The 12,610-nt window shown below is 41.2% G+C and overlaps 1 protein-coding gene across 1 annotated transcript in view; it reads right to left on the bottom strand.

Annotated features, from left to right (window-relative positions):
• The window catches only part of LOC123765908 (uncharacterized), a 28,951-nt gene that overhangs the window by 10,254 nt on the left and 6,087 nt on the right, over window positions 1-12,610 (bottom strand). The gene's annotated exons all lie outside the window — the stretch shown is intronic.

Below are 12,610 nucleotides of genomic sequence, written 5' to 3'. Positions count from 1 at the left end.
GGTGGGGTGGAGGCCTTGACAAGGTGTGTCTGGCTCCCCCAGCCCAGCTATGGTGGGGTGGAGGCCTTGACAGAGTGTATCTGGCTCCCCAGCCCAGCTATGGTGGGGTGGAGGCCTTGACAGAGTGTATCTGGCTCCCCAGCCCAGCTATGGTGGGATGGAGGCCAAGACACAGTGTATCTGGCTCCCCAGCCCAGCTATGGTGGGATGGAGGCCAAGACACAGTGTATCTGGCTCCCCAGCCCAGCTATGGTGGGATGGAGGCGAAGACCTCATGCTCAGCTTGCTGCTAAATTAAGCACCATAGAGCACATTCACAATATACAAGCTGAAAACAACATTGCACAGACCATATACACTGACGGATCACTCAATACAGCTACAGGGAGGGCAGGAAGTGCTGTTATTGCTCATCAGCCCGATGGCAGCACAATTCAAAGAAATATCCGAATTAGTAACTGGGCGTCCACAATGCAGGCCGAGTTGGTAGCGATACTGGTAGCACTCGAAATTATTGACAACACTGAAGTAGACAGCTTAATTATTTCTGACTCCCTTTCCTCACTACGAGCAATAAACAGTTTGCAATCAAGTAATAACGTGCTTGTCTTGGAAGCTAGACGTAGATATGTAAGAATACTTAGCAAGAGGGTAAATATAAAAATGTTGTGGATTCCTTCTCACATTGGCATGCAGGAACATGACAAAGTTGATGCCCTTGCTAAGGCTGCAGTAAATAAAGACAGTATTGAATGGAATCTTGAGTTATCAAATAGGTCCCTTAAAAGTGTCATTAGACGAGAACTCCTAGATGGATTTGAAGAAAGTAGAACAGTGCAAACTGGAACTAGTAGGTCCATTGTTCATCACAATGAAATGTGTGAAGTAAAACATGTGTATGGGGCAAGTAACAAAGTCAGTAGACTAACAGATGTTGTCACAGCTCGTATAAGACTTGGCTACAAGTATCTCTGGCAGTTCGGCTTGTATAGGGATCTAGATGAAGTAAAGTGTAAAGTGTGTGGACATAGGCAGGGACACACACTCGAACACTATATCTTGGATTGTTGTAAAATTGAGCCTTTTAGAGATAAGTCTAAGCTCACTCTGTATGATATGGCAACCTATCTTATTACCATGGATAAATTACCTGAAATCCTTGCACTGTACCAACATTTTGCTTCCAGTAGATGAACGACATATGAGATTCAGAAACAAGTAGTGTATTGTGAGGACTAATAATAAACAGAAGCTCCCCTATGACTCTGTAATATCCCCATTGGCCAAACTATTATGTATTAACGATAAGACCTACCAGTAATGTATGATGACTTACTGTAAAGATGTAGCTCTTGTAATAGCACTTTCTCTGTAACTAGCTGACATTGTATCTATAAGGTGTGAAGGATTGAAGAAATTGTTTATGTAATAATCTAAGATGAGGTCTGATAAAGACCTTTTGTGCCCTCTGTAATGCTTTTGCGCTACCGCTCACAGGATGAGTATGGGGTGCACAATAAACTAGCCGCCTTCGGCGGCAACAATCAAATAAAAAAAAACAGAGTGTATCTGGCTCCCCCAGCCCAGCTATGGTGGGATGGAGGCCAAGACAGAGTGTATCTGGCTCCCCCAGCCCAGCTATGGTGGGATGGAGGCCAAGACACAGTGTGTAAAAAATAACAACATATGACTATTTGAAGTTCTGAAAACAATGAAGAACACTGAGCTGTGGATGTTGTACTTCATCCCCATTAAAGCATTAAATAACATGGTTGGCTTATAAACCCTAAAAAGGAACCGAAAAAGCCAGAGGTCTCCACATCACTAGGAAATGGATGTACCCCACATCAGGAGAAGCTGGATACACATCACATCATGATACAAAAAAAGCATTCTACATCATCATCTTTTGTTGTTGCTAAATACAATGAAATATGTCAATAAAATAGATCACTGAAATATGAGAATCAACAAACAGGAATGAGAAATAAATGCGACAGTTGAACACAAGTCTTCACCTCTAACTTACTCTTTTTCCTCCTAACTCATTCATCAAAAGATGACTCGTTCATTCAAAACTCATTCATCATTCATCAAAAGGTGGAAAGATCATTCAGCTGTTAAGTCAAATACAGTGATAATCGGTTATTTCGTACACACAATACACCTCTGGTTAAGACATTTTGGCGTACATCAAGCACTGTATATGTACTATTGGGAAAACATTCATACAAGAACCTATTCAAGTGGATTGAAAGTACGAGAGGATTATATATCGTATTTTATAGTTGGGGTATTAAAAAGATGCCCTCACGCCGTCTATATATATAATATATATATATATATATATATATATATATATATATATATATATATATATATATATATATATATATATATATATATATATATATATATATACCCTCCTCAATACCACCTTCGGTATAACAAACCTTCCGGTATATCTGGCATCAAAAATCACTCACTCGAATCATCACAGTGTGATAACGACACTTATTGCCACGATATAACTTATTATTGAAATGAATGGGCCCATATATATCTTGTCATAATCAATGATTATTATAGCGAGGGAAATGATTGGGTGGTTCAACAGGCCCCATACACACACACACACACACACACACACTCACACACACACACACACACACACACACACACACACACACACACACACACACACACACACACACACAAACACCCCCCCTCCTCTCACACACACACACACGAAAGAGCGGAGCTCAACCTCCACAAGCACCACTAGGTGTAAACACACTTGTGTTCTCTGTACCCTGTGGAAGGGAGAGAAACAAGGTGATTGGAGCACTTGATCCTTGGGTGTTTACAACCTGACCACCCTCCCTCTGTCTCATCACATTCCTTGGTCACTTTCTTTCTTTTTTATGTCCCCCTTTTTATCCCAGAGTTCCAGTCATAAATGAAATCACAATTACCTGTCTCTTGACGGACTGCCCGCGGGACAGACAGACAGACAGACAGACAGACAGTCGCGCCCTCGGTGGCTTTATTGTGATCGTGAGGGACTTGTAGGCACACAACACCAATACCAAGTGCTCTATACCAACAAGAGCAACAACTGCTCTTCAGTAACACCAGTGTGTGAGCACTGGCACACACACACACACACACACACACACACACACACACACACACACACACACACACACACACACACACACACACACACACACACACAGACACACCTGTTGATTGACAGTTGAGAGGCGGGACCAAAGAGCCAGAGCTCAACCCCCGCAAGCACAATTAGGTGAGTACAACTAGGTGGTGAGTACACACACCAAAGGCACTAGCGTGTGAGTACTACAAGGTGAGTAAACACACCTTGACTCAATGGATTGAGATTGCCAAGTGAAACAACTTGAGGGTGAAGATGGGAAGGAGAGGGGGGGGGGGGGGGTTGAGGGGAATTGAGCGTAATTGAATAATTATCGAATATAATCTCATTCCGGCTTAATAGAACGTAATCTAGAATGAGGCAGTTAGCCCCGAGGCAAATTAATTACAGGGTGGTTCATACTGCTGCTCGTTGGCTTAGCAACTCCGCCCCCCTCTCTCCACCCCCACACCCCCCTCCCCCTCCACCCCCACACACCCCCCTCTCCACCCCCACACCCCCTCCCCCTTCTCTAGACTCTAAGGGGGGGGGGCGGCATTGTCTAATAGCGACCTGACACCACATTCTAGTCTGGCGTAAATCTAGAATTCTAGAATTATAATGATTACGTCTTATATGCTATTAAAAAAATATATATATGCAAACTCTCAATATATTATTACTATTATTTACAAAAGACAATTGTAAATGAACAACCATTTATGAATCAAGTTTTTGATTGAGTTGTTGGTTATCATCATTTCTAGAATTGTGTTTACTGATGTTGGTAACGATGATCTGATTAAAAATAATAATGATGATGGTGTTGATAACATTTTTATTGTTATCACTAATAAAATTATCTTAAAATTATTCCTTCATGATTAAAAAAAAAAACTAACTAGGTTAGCTTATAGTGTCAGATCGATTTGTCATGTCCGGAGCTTCTAAATTTTACAGTGTAGACAACACGCTCCTGACCCCAGGTGTGTGCCCCAGGTGTGTCCCCCCCAGGTGTGTACCCCAGGTGTGTCCCCCAGATCTGTCTTCCTAAGACCACAGAGGCAACACTAATGTTCTCAGAGTCCCTACGTTAATCTTAAACAAACAGAAGAAACAAATTATAAACACTGCAAGAAAAGCATTTACCTACGATTACCGGTCTTAATAAAAATCCATTAAACTTACAAATAATATATATTTACGTGGGACAGTAAGCTTAAAAGGGATAGACGGGATAGGATAAGCTATATAGACACTCCGTTACGGAATAGAGAGGATTATTGACTTCTAATCCACATTTGTCTTCATTTAAAGGTGACATCCCACGGGACGTTATGATAAATTGGCATTTATGGCCGCCCTACGAGACTTTATTAATGGGGTAAACTAAGAGAGAACCCCACGAGATTTTCTTCGGGTTTACTTTCACTAAAATGCATTGTGTTAAAATTCTTGGTTAAAAGATATTAATGGCTAATTAGCTCTCTTGCCCAGTCACACGTGACGGTATCAACATGTTATTGTTCTTAGCTATGAGAGAGAGAGACAGAGAGAGAGAGACAGAGAGAGAGACAGAGAGAGAGAGACAGAGAGAGAGACAGAGAGAGAGAGACAGAGAGAGAGACAGAGAGAGAGACAGAGAGAGAGACAGAGAGAGAGACAGAGAGAGAGAGAGAGAGAGAGAGAGAGAGAGAGAGAGAGAGAGAGAGAGAGAGAGAGAGAGAGAGAGAGAGAGAGAGAGAGCGTACCACAGGACAGTGAGCTTCTTGTTTGGGAATGTCAATTTCGACGAACTACTTCTCATTCTGGAAGCTCTAGCAGCTTGTGCTGACGACAGCAGTCCAGTACACGTGCAAGAGAAGAATTGCCGACTGCTACAAGGCTCATTGATCTAACCCATGCTCCAGTAATAACAGTACTCATTGCAACTATTTGGTCAAACGTACAAAACTGGACTGTTGGATCCAACTATATTCATGTTTTGTACTATTAGTTTTGTGAAGGACATGATATAAACGGTCAAAACCAAACGTTAACATTCCCATGTGTAGGATAGCACATATGTGAACTACATAAGATAGCGCCTAAGATAGCGTATATTTTTCTTATCTTTTTAAGATGAATGTGATGCATTAATCACAGACTAGCAGCACATCTCTCCTGGGGTTAGAAGACAGCAAGTTACAAGTACGACAGAGAGAGAACAAAGGCAATATAGTCGTAACTTAGTGTGCATAACACACTAAGTTACAACTATTTAACTTAGATCATGCCACGTTTATGCTCATAGAACTTCCCGGTTGACACTAGAGCGCATGCGGATGGACGAAACATCTCATTTACATGGTGATGTAAATGAGATGTTTGGGTTTACATGGAGATGTAAATGAGAGTACCATGAAGATGTACTTCATGGTACTACAGTACCATGAAGTACTGACTTCAACCATGTAGTACTTCATGAAGTACTGTACCTTTTGTGCACACCACGAAGGGGGCCACGTGTTAAATCTAGCGGCAAGCAAAGCATCCAAGAAACTAATTAAAGTCGAAAAAACAACACATTTCGAACCTCCTCTACGGCAGCGCCGGCAAAACTATATGTGAAACGCAGGGTTAGTCCCATCGTTACCACTTGGGCTGGACGGTAGAGCGACGATCTCGCTGCATGCGGGTCGGTGTTCAATCCCCCACCGACCATCACACAAGTGGATGGGCACCATTCCTTCACTTCCCCCGTCCCATCCCGAATCCTTATCCTGATCCCTTCCAAGTGCGATATAGTCGTAATGGCTTCAGGTTATCTTGAGGTTATCTTGAGATGATTTCGGGGCTTTTTAGTGTCCCCGCGGCCCGGTCCTCGACCAGGCCTCCACCCCAAGGAAGCAGCCCGTGACAGTTGACTAACACCCAGTTACCTATTTTACTGCTAGGTAACAGGGGCATAGGGTGAAAGAAACTCTGCCCATTGTTTCTCGCCGGCGCGTGGGATCGAACCCAGGATCACAAGTCCAGCGTGCTGTCCGCTCGGCCGACCGGCTTCCTTGGCATTACACCCCCCCCCCCCCCATCGTTACACACCACTTCTGGAATTTTTAAGCAAATTTTGAAAGACTTATATCTAGTACTGACCCAATACGGTTTGACTGGTCAATACATCACATTCCCCAACACCATGAAGATGTTGGTGGACTTGCTCGTATTGATAAGATCAATTATATCTTAAAACTCCGCACCTGGGGCCCAAGTTCATGGACAAGCAGCAGACGTCGGCATCTACAACACAAGGCGCTCAGTCATAATAACAGCGTCATTCTGGCTGTTGCCATTCAGTGATCATTTATTCCTTGTTTGATCTACGTTCGGAACACGTTACAAGGTGTAAAAACACGTGAAATTGAGACAAGCGTCCAGAACCAAACAGGAAGTCAGCTGATGCTCCTTGCTTGCTGTTTCCTTAAGAACATCAAAGATATTCCCAATGAACTCAAGCATTAATACAAAAAAAACAATACAGACATACAAACACATCTAATCACACGCACCAAATACACTCCCGCAATCCAAAGAATAAAAACAACAAACACATCAATTCTTAAAAAACATCAACATACACATCAATTCTTAAAAACATCAACATACACATCAATTCTTAAAAAACATCAACATACACATCAATTCTTAAAAACATCAACATACACATCAATTCTTAAAAACATCAACATACACATCAATTCTTAAAAACATCAACATACACATCAATTCTTAAAAACATCAACATACACATCAATTCTTAAAAACATCAACATACACATCAATTCTTAAAAACATCAACATACACATCAATTCTTAAAAAACATCAACATACACATCAATTCTTAAAAACATCAGGAGCATTTAATTATTAGTCTTAACGCCTTCCAAGAAATCATTTCGATTGTGCAAATAACTCCTCCTCCTTATCTGGAGCCAACTTCCGGCCCCGGACGACCAAGACGCAGATGGAGACGGCAAATGAATTTCAGATCCTTCGACAGTGCTGCCAGACTAGTTTTTAGCCTTTAAATAAACCCGTCATTGGAACAATTGGCTTAGATTGTCGAGGGCTTGGTAGGGAGGGAGGGAGGGAGGGAGGGAAGGAAGGAGGGAGTTAGAGGTGTAAGGAGGGAAGGAGGAGCAGGAGGAGGGTGGCGTCGTCTTGAAGACAGTCACTGCGACAGGCGGTACGCGACAGACGACAGACGGGTGGCGGTCCAACACCAGGCTCATGGACAGGTTTCCCACTGAGACACTGACTCCCTTCTGAGACACCCACTGGCTCCTTCCTCCTCACTCACAGATCCTATTCCACCATATATATATATATATATATATATATATATATATATATATATATATATATATATACCTTATTATATACACTTTCGTATTCAGAGTTAAATGGCAAGTTTTTCCCTGAATGCTCTGTGTTCCCTTCTCTGAGGCTGTGGGTCCCTATAATTGCACCAGTGGTGGTACCCCCCTATATATATATATATATATATATATATATATATATATATATATATATATATATATATATATATATATATATATATATATATATATATATATATATATTATTAAATATGACCGAAAAAGTAAGATTAATAATTCTAACACGAATTTTCTCAATCTTTCGTACATTACGCTTCACTGTTGGAGGTAAATCAAAAATCACTTCTCCAAAATTCATTTTTATTTCTAGTCTGACGCGACACGGGCGCGTTTCGTAAAACTTATTACATTTTCAAAGACTTCACAAATACACAACTGATTAGAACGTATCTCTGAATTTATATCTACATTTGAGTGAGGTGGGAAGGGTGATGTGGCATTAACACAAGACAGAACAAGAGGGGATATTAATAGGGTATTAAAAGTATCAACACAAGACAGAACAGAAACAATGGGTATTGAATAGAAGTGTTTGTAGAAAGCCTATTGGTCCATATTTCTTGATGCTTCTATATTGGAGCGGAGTCTTGAGGTGGGTAGAATGTAGTTGTGCAATAATTGGCTGTTGATTGCTGGTGTTGACTTCTTGATGTGTAGTGCCTCGCAAACGTCAAGCCGCCTGCTATCGCTGTATCTATCGATGATTTCTGTGTTGTTTACTAGGATTTCTCTGGCGATGGTTTGGTTATGGGAAGAGATTATATGTTCCTTAATGGAGCCCTGTTGCTTATGCATCGTTAAACGCCTAGAAAGAGATGTTGTTGTCTTGCCTATATACTGGGTTTTTTGGAGCTTACAGTCCCCAAGTGGGCATTTGAAGGCATAGACGACATTAGTCTCTTTTAAAGCGTTCTGTTTTGTGTCTGGAGAGTTTCTCATGAGTAGGCTGGCCGTTTTTCTGGTTTTATAGTAAATCGTCAGTTGTATCTTCTGATTTTTGTCTGTAGGGATAACGTTTCTATTAACAATATCTTTCAGGACCCTTTCCTCCGTTTTATGAGCTGTGGAAAAGAAGTTCCTGTAAAATAGTCTAATAGGGGGTATAGGTGTTGTGTTAGTTGTCTCTTCAGAGGTTGCATGGCTTTTCACTTTCCTTCTTATGATGTCTTCGATGAAACCATTGGAGAAGCCGTTATTGACTAGGACCTGCCTTACCCTACAGAGTTCTTCGTCGACTTGCTTCCATTCTGAGCTGTGGCTGAGAGCACGGTCGACGTATGCGTTAACAACACTCCTCTTGTACCTGTCAGGGAATGTGCCTAAATGCCAACAGCGACTGCCCTGACAGGTACAAGAGGAGTGTTGTTAACGCATACGTCGACCGTGCTCTCAGCCACAGCTCAGAATGGAAGCAAGTCGACGAAGAACTCTGTAGGGTAAGGCAGGTCCTAGTCAATAACGGCTTCTCCAATGGTTTCATCGAAGACATCATAAGAAGGAAAGTGAAAAGCCATGCAACCTCTGAAGAGACAACTAACACAACACCTATACCCCCTATTAGACTATTTTACAGGAACTTCTTTTCCACAGCTCATAAAACGGTGGAAAGGGTCCTGAAAGATATTGTTAAAAGAAACGTTATCCCTACAGACAAAAATCAGAGGATACAACTGACGATTTACTATAAAACCAGAAAAACGGCCAGCCTACTCATGAGAAACTCTCCAGACACAAAACAGAACGCTTTAAAAGAGACTAATGTCGTCTATGCCTTCAAATGCCCACTTGGGGACTGTAAGCTCCAAAAAACCCAGTATATAGGCAAGACAACAACATCTCTTTCTAGGCGTTTAACGATGCATAAGCAACAGGGCTCCATTAAGGAACATATAATCTCTTCCCATAACCAAACCATCGCCAGAGAAATCCTAGTAAACAACACAGAAATCATCGATAGATACAGCGATAGCAGGCGGCTTGACGTTTGCGAGGCACTACACATCAAGAAGTCAACACCAGCAATCAACAGCCAATTATTGCACAACTATATTCTACCCACCTCAAGACTCCGCTCCAATATAGAAGCATCAAGAAATATGGACCAATAGGCTTTCTACAAACACTTCTATTCAATACCCATTGTTTCTGTTCTGTCTTGTGTTGATACTTTTAATACCCTATTAATATCCCCTCTTGTTCTGTCTTGTGTTAATGCCACATCACCCTTCCCACCTCACTCAAATGTAGATATAAATTCAGAGATACGTTCTAATCAGTTGTGTATTTGTGAAGTCTTTGAAAATGTAATAAGTTTTACGAAACGCGCCCGTGTCGCGTCAGACTAGAAATAAAAATGAATTTTGGAGAAGTGATTTTTGATTTACCTCCAACAGTGAAGCGTAATGTACGAAAGATTGAGAAAATTCGTGTTAGAATTATTAATCTTACTTTTTCGGTCATATTTAATAATATATATATATATATATATATATATATATATATATATATATATATATATATATATATATATATATATATATATATATATATTCTTTAATGTTTGGTGAAATAATTAATAAGGTGTAGCAAGTCTTGTAAGAACTCAAATTACATTGACTCATGTGATGAGTAGAGTGCTGATAACCTCAGGCTGTGGAGAGTGTGTTGAGTAATGAATATTGAAGGGATAAAAAGAAGGACAGGAATTTGATATTGACTCAAGTTATATATTTCTTAATATTACTTAATTTCGTGTGTGCTGACTTACCGTGATTCGTGTATTCCATCTCAGTCGTGTTTTCCTGTGTAAGTTTTTATGTAACGTCGAAGGGCGCTGAGGTTTAAGTGAGGGAAGTTAAATTAGCGCTGTTTTATCAGTGTTTTTAATTTTAGTGAAATTACAAACAATTTCGTGTATTGTTTTTTAGCAATTATTAATGCCTCAGTTGAACAAAATAAATGTCAATTTTTTATTTGTTCGTTTGATGCATCACGCTATTGTGATTTCTGGGTGTAATGTCTCAGTTTGTTAATTGTGTTTTAATTTAATTGGCGGATTGTATTCAGCTTATCATATTTTCCTTCTAATATTTCCAATCGCACTAAATTTCTTCCCAGTCATTCATAATTCAGAATAAGAAATTTCCCACTCCCATATTTCCTCTTTTCAGTCTTTTTTTTCCTGCTCATTCCTAATTATTTTTATTTTTCATGCGGGAGCTATCAGGGGAAAGCGCCAAGCCATTACGACTATATAGCACTGGGAAGGAGGGGTGGGGGTCAGGTTAAGGATTAGGGCTGGGACGGAGGGGAAAGGAATGGTGCCCCAACCACTTGTGGACGGTCGGGGATTGAACGCCGACCTGCATGAAGCGAGACCGTCGCTCTACCGTCCACCCCCCAAGTCTTTCTCATGAGCCTGCAATAGGCAGCGAGACCAGAGAGGCGCGGCCGGTGTAGCAATTAGAGAAAATATGTAAATAAAAAACTATGGTTGTCTGTGGTACTGAAAATCATCCGCGTTGTCCAGGGCGTCTTTAATTTTTATTTCTAAACAAATTCGTTAGTGTTGCATCGGTAACAGATTTATATATATTCCATTGAGGTTTGGAACTGATTAACGCGCAGTAATATTTTTGTCCCCCTCCCCCCCCCCCCCGTAGGTTTAAAATCGAAAACAAAAACTAACATATGTATAACAGCTTGAGGTCATAAAAGGAGGACTCGTCGAGAACAGGGCCGCGGGGATGCTAAGTCCTGAAATCATCTCAAGATAAGCTCAATATGGTATCTTACAACCCGAGTCAAAGGTCGGTGCAATTACTTTATTTTCTTCTCTCTCTCATGTCACGGGCTCACCATAGCCAGTGCTACTTGGAACTTTTGGTTCCAAGTAGCGAATCTTAAACAACAACGATAACAACTCTCATGTCATAATTGACCTCCGTGGCAGACAGCCTTCTGGCTTACATAAGTCAAGTCCATTTCACACCCAAAATATTATCGGTCATGTAAATTTCTAAACTCTTCATAAAGCTAACCGAATTGTTAGTTCAATGAAGCTCCTTGACCGCCTGTTTCACTCTCTTCACAATGCATGAATCATTGTTTCCAAATATCTCTTCTAAATCTAAATTAAACCACTTCTTCCCCCCCCCCCCTGTTAAAAGTTTTAGATTTATATGTCCTAGAATTTGATGTAAAATACTTTATTTACATTTTTGCCCATTTGAATGACTCTTAAAATGTTTTCTTTAGCATTACGTTTTTAAAGTCATTTCACGTTAAATACGAAATATTCTTAGTTAAGTCATTCATAATGCACCTCTGTATCCATCCTGTGGTTGTGGTGGAAAGGGTTACAAAGGCACACAATGGCTTCAATTCCTGAACCCATTATCGGACGATACATACCCAATTCCAGGTATCGACTTCAGTTTTACTATTTATGTGTTCAAAGGGGTAACGCACTGCGAAGATAGAGAGAGGGAGAGGAAAACATATGCACACTGTCTAGAGTGAGGGGAGAGGTGTGGATACTGTCTAGAGTGAGTGGAGAGGTGTGGATACTGTCTAGAGTATGGGGAGAGAGGTGTGGATACTGTCTAGAGTGAGGGGAGAGGTGTGGATACTGTCTAGAGTGAGTGGAGAGGTGTGGATACTGTCCCGAGTGAGGGGAGAGAGGTGTGGATACTGTCTAGAGTGAGGGGAGAGGTGTGGATACTGTGCAGAGTGAGGGGAGAGGTGTGGATATTGTCCAGAGTGAGAGGAGAGGTGTGGATACTGTTCAGAGTGAGGGGAGAGGTGTGGATACTGTCCAAAGTGAGGGGAGAGGTGTGGATACTGTCCAGAGTGCACTAAATGATCCAACTCTTCAGCCATTGATCACAACTGGTCTCATACCGGATCGGCCACGGGCTCACCGCACGGAATAACCCGGGTACCTTATTTAGCGAATCAGTATGCCGTGTGTGGATCTCTCTCTCGGATTAGTTTCAGGCATTAGTCTGGGTT

Source organism: Procambarus clarkii, chromosome 37 (genome assembly GCF_040958095.1).
Source record: "Procambarus clarkii isolate CNS0578487 chromosome 37, FALCON_Pclarkii_2.0, whole genome shotgun sequence".
NCBI classification, from domain to species: domain Eukaryota; kingdom Metazoa; phylum Arthropoda; class Malacostraca; order Decapoda; family Cambaridae; genus Procambarus; species Procambarus clarkii.
The sequence above is the reverse complement of the archived record's forward strand: the minus strand, read 5'-3'. Positions and strand labels throughout refer to the sequence as shown.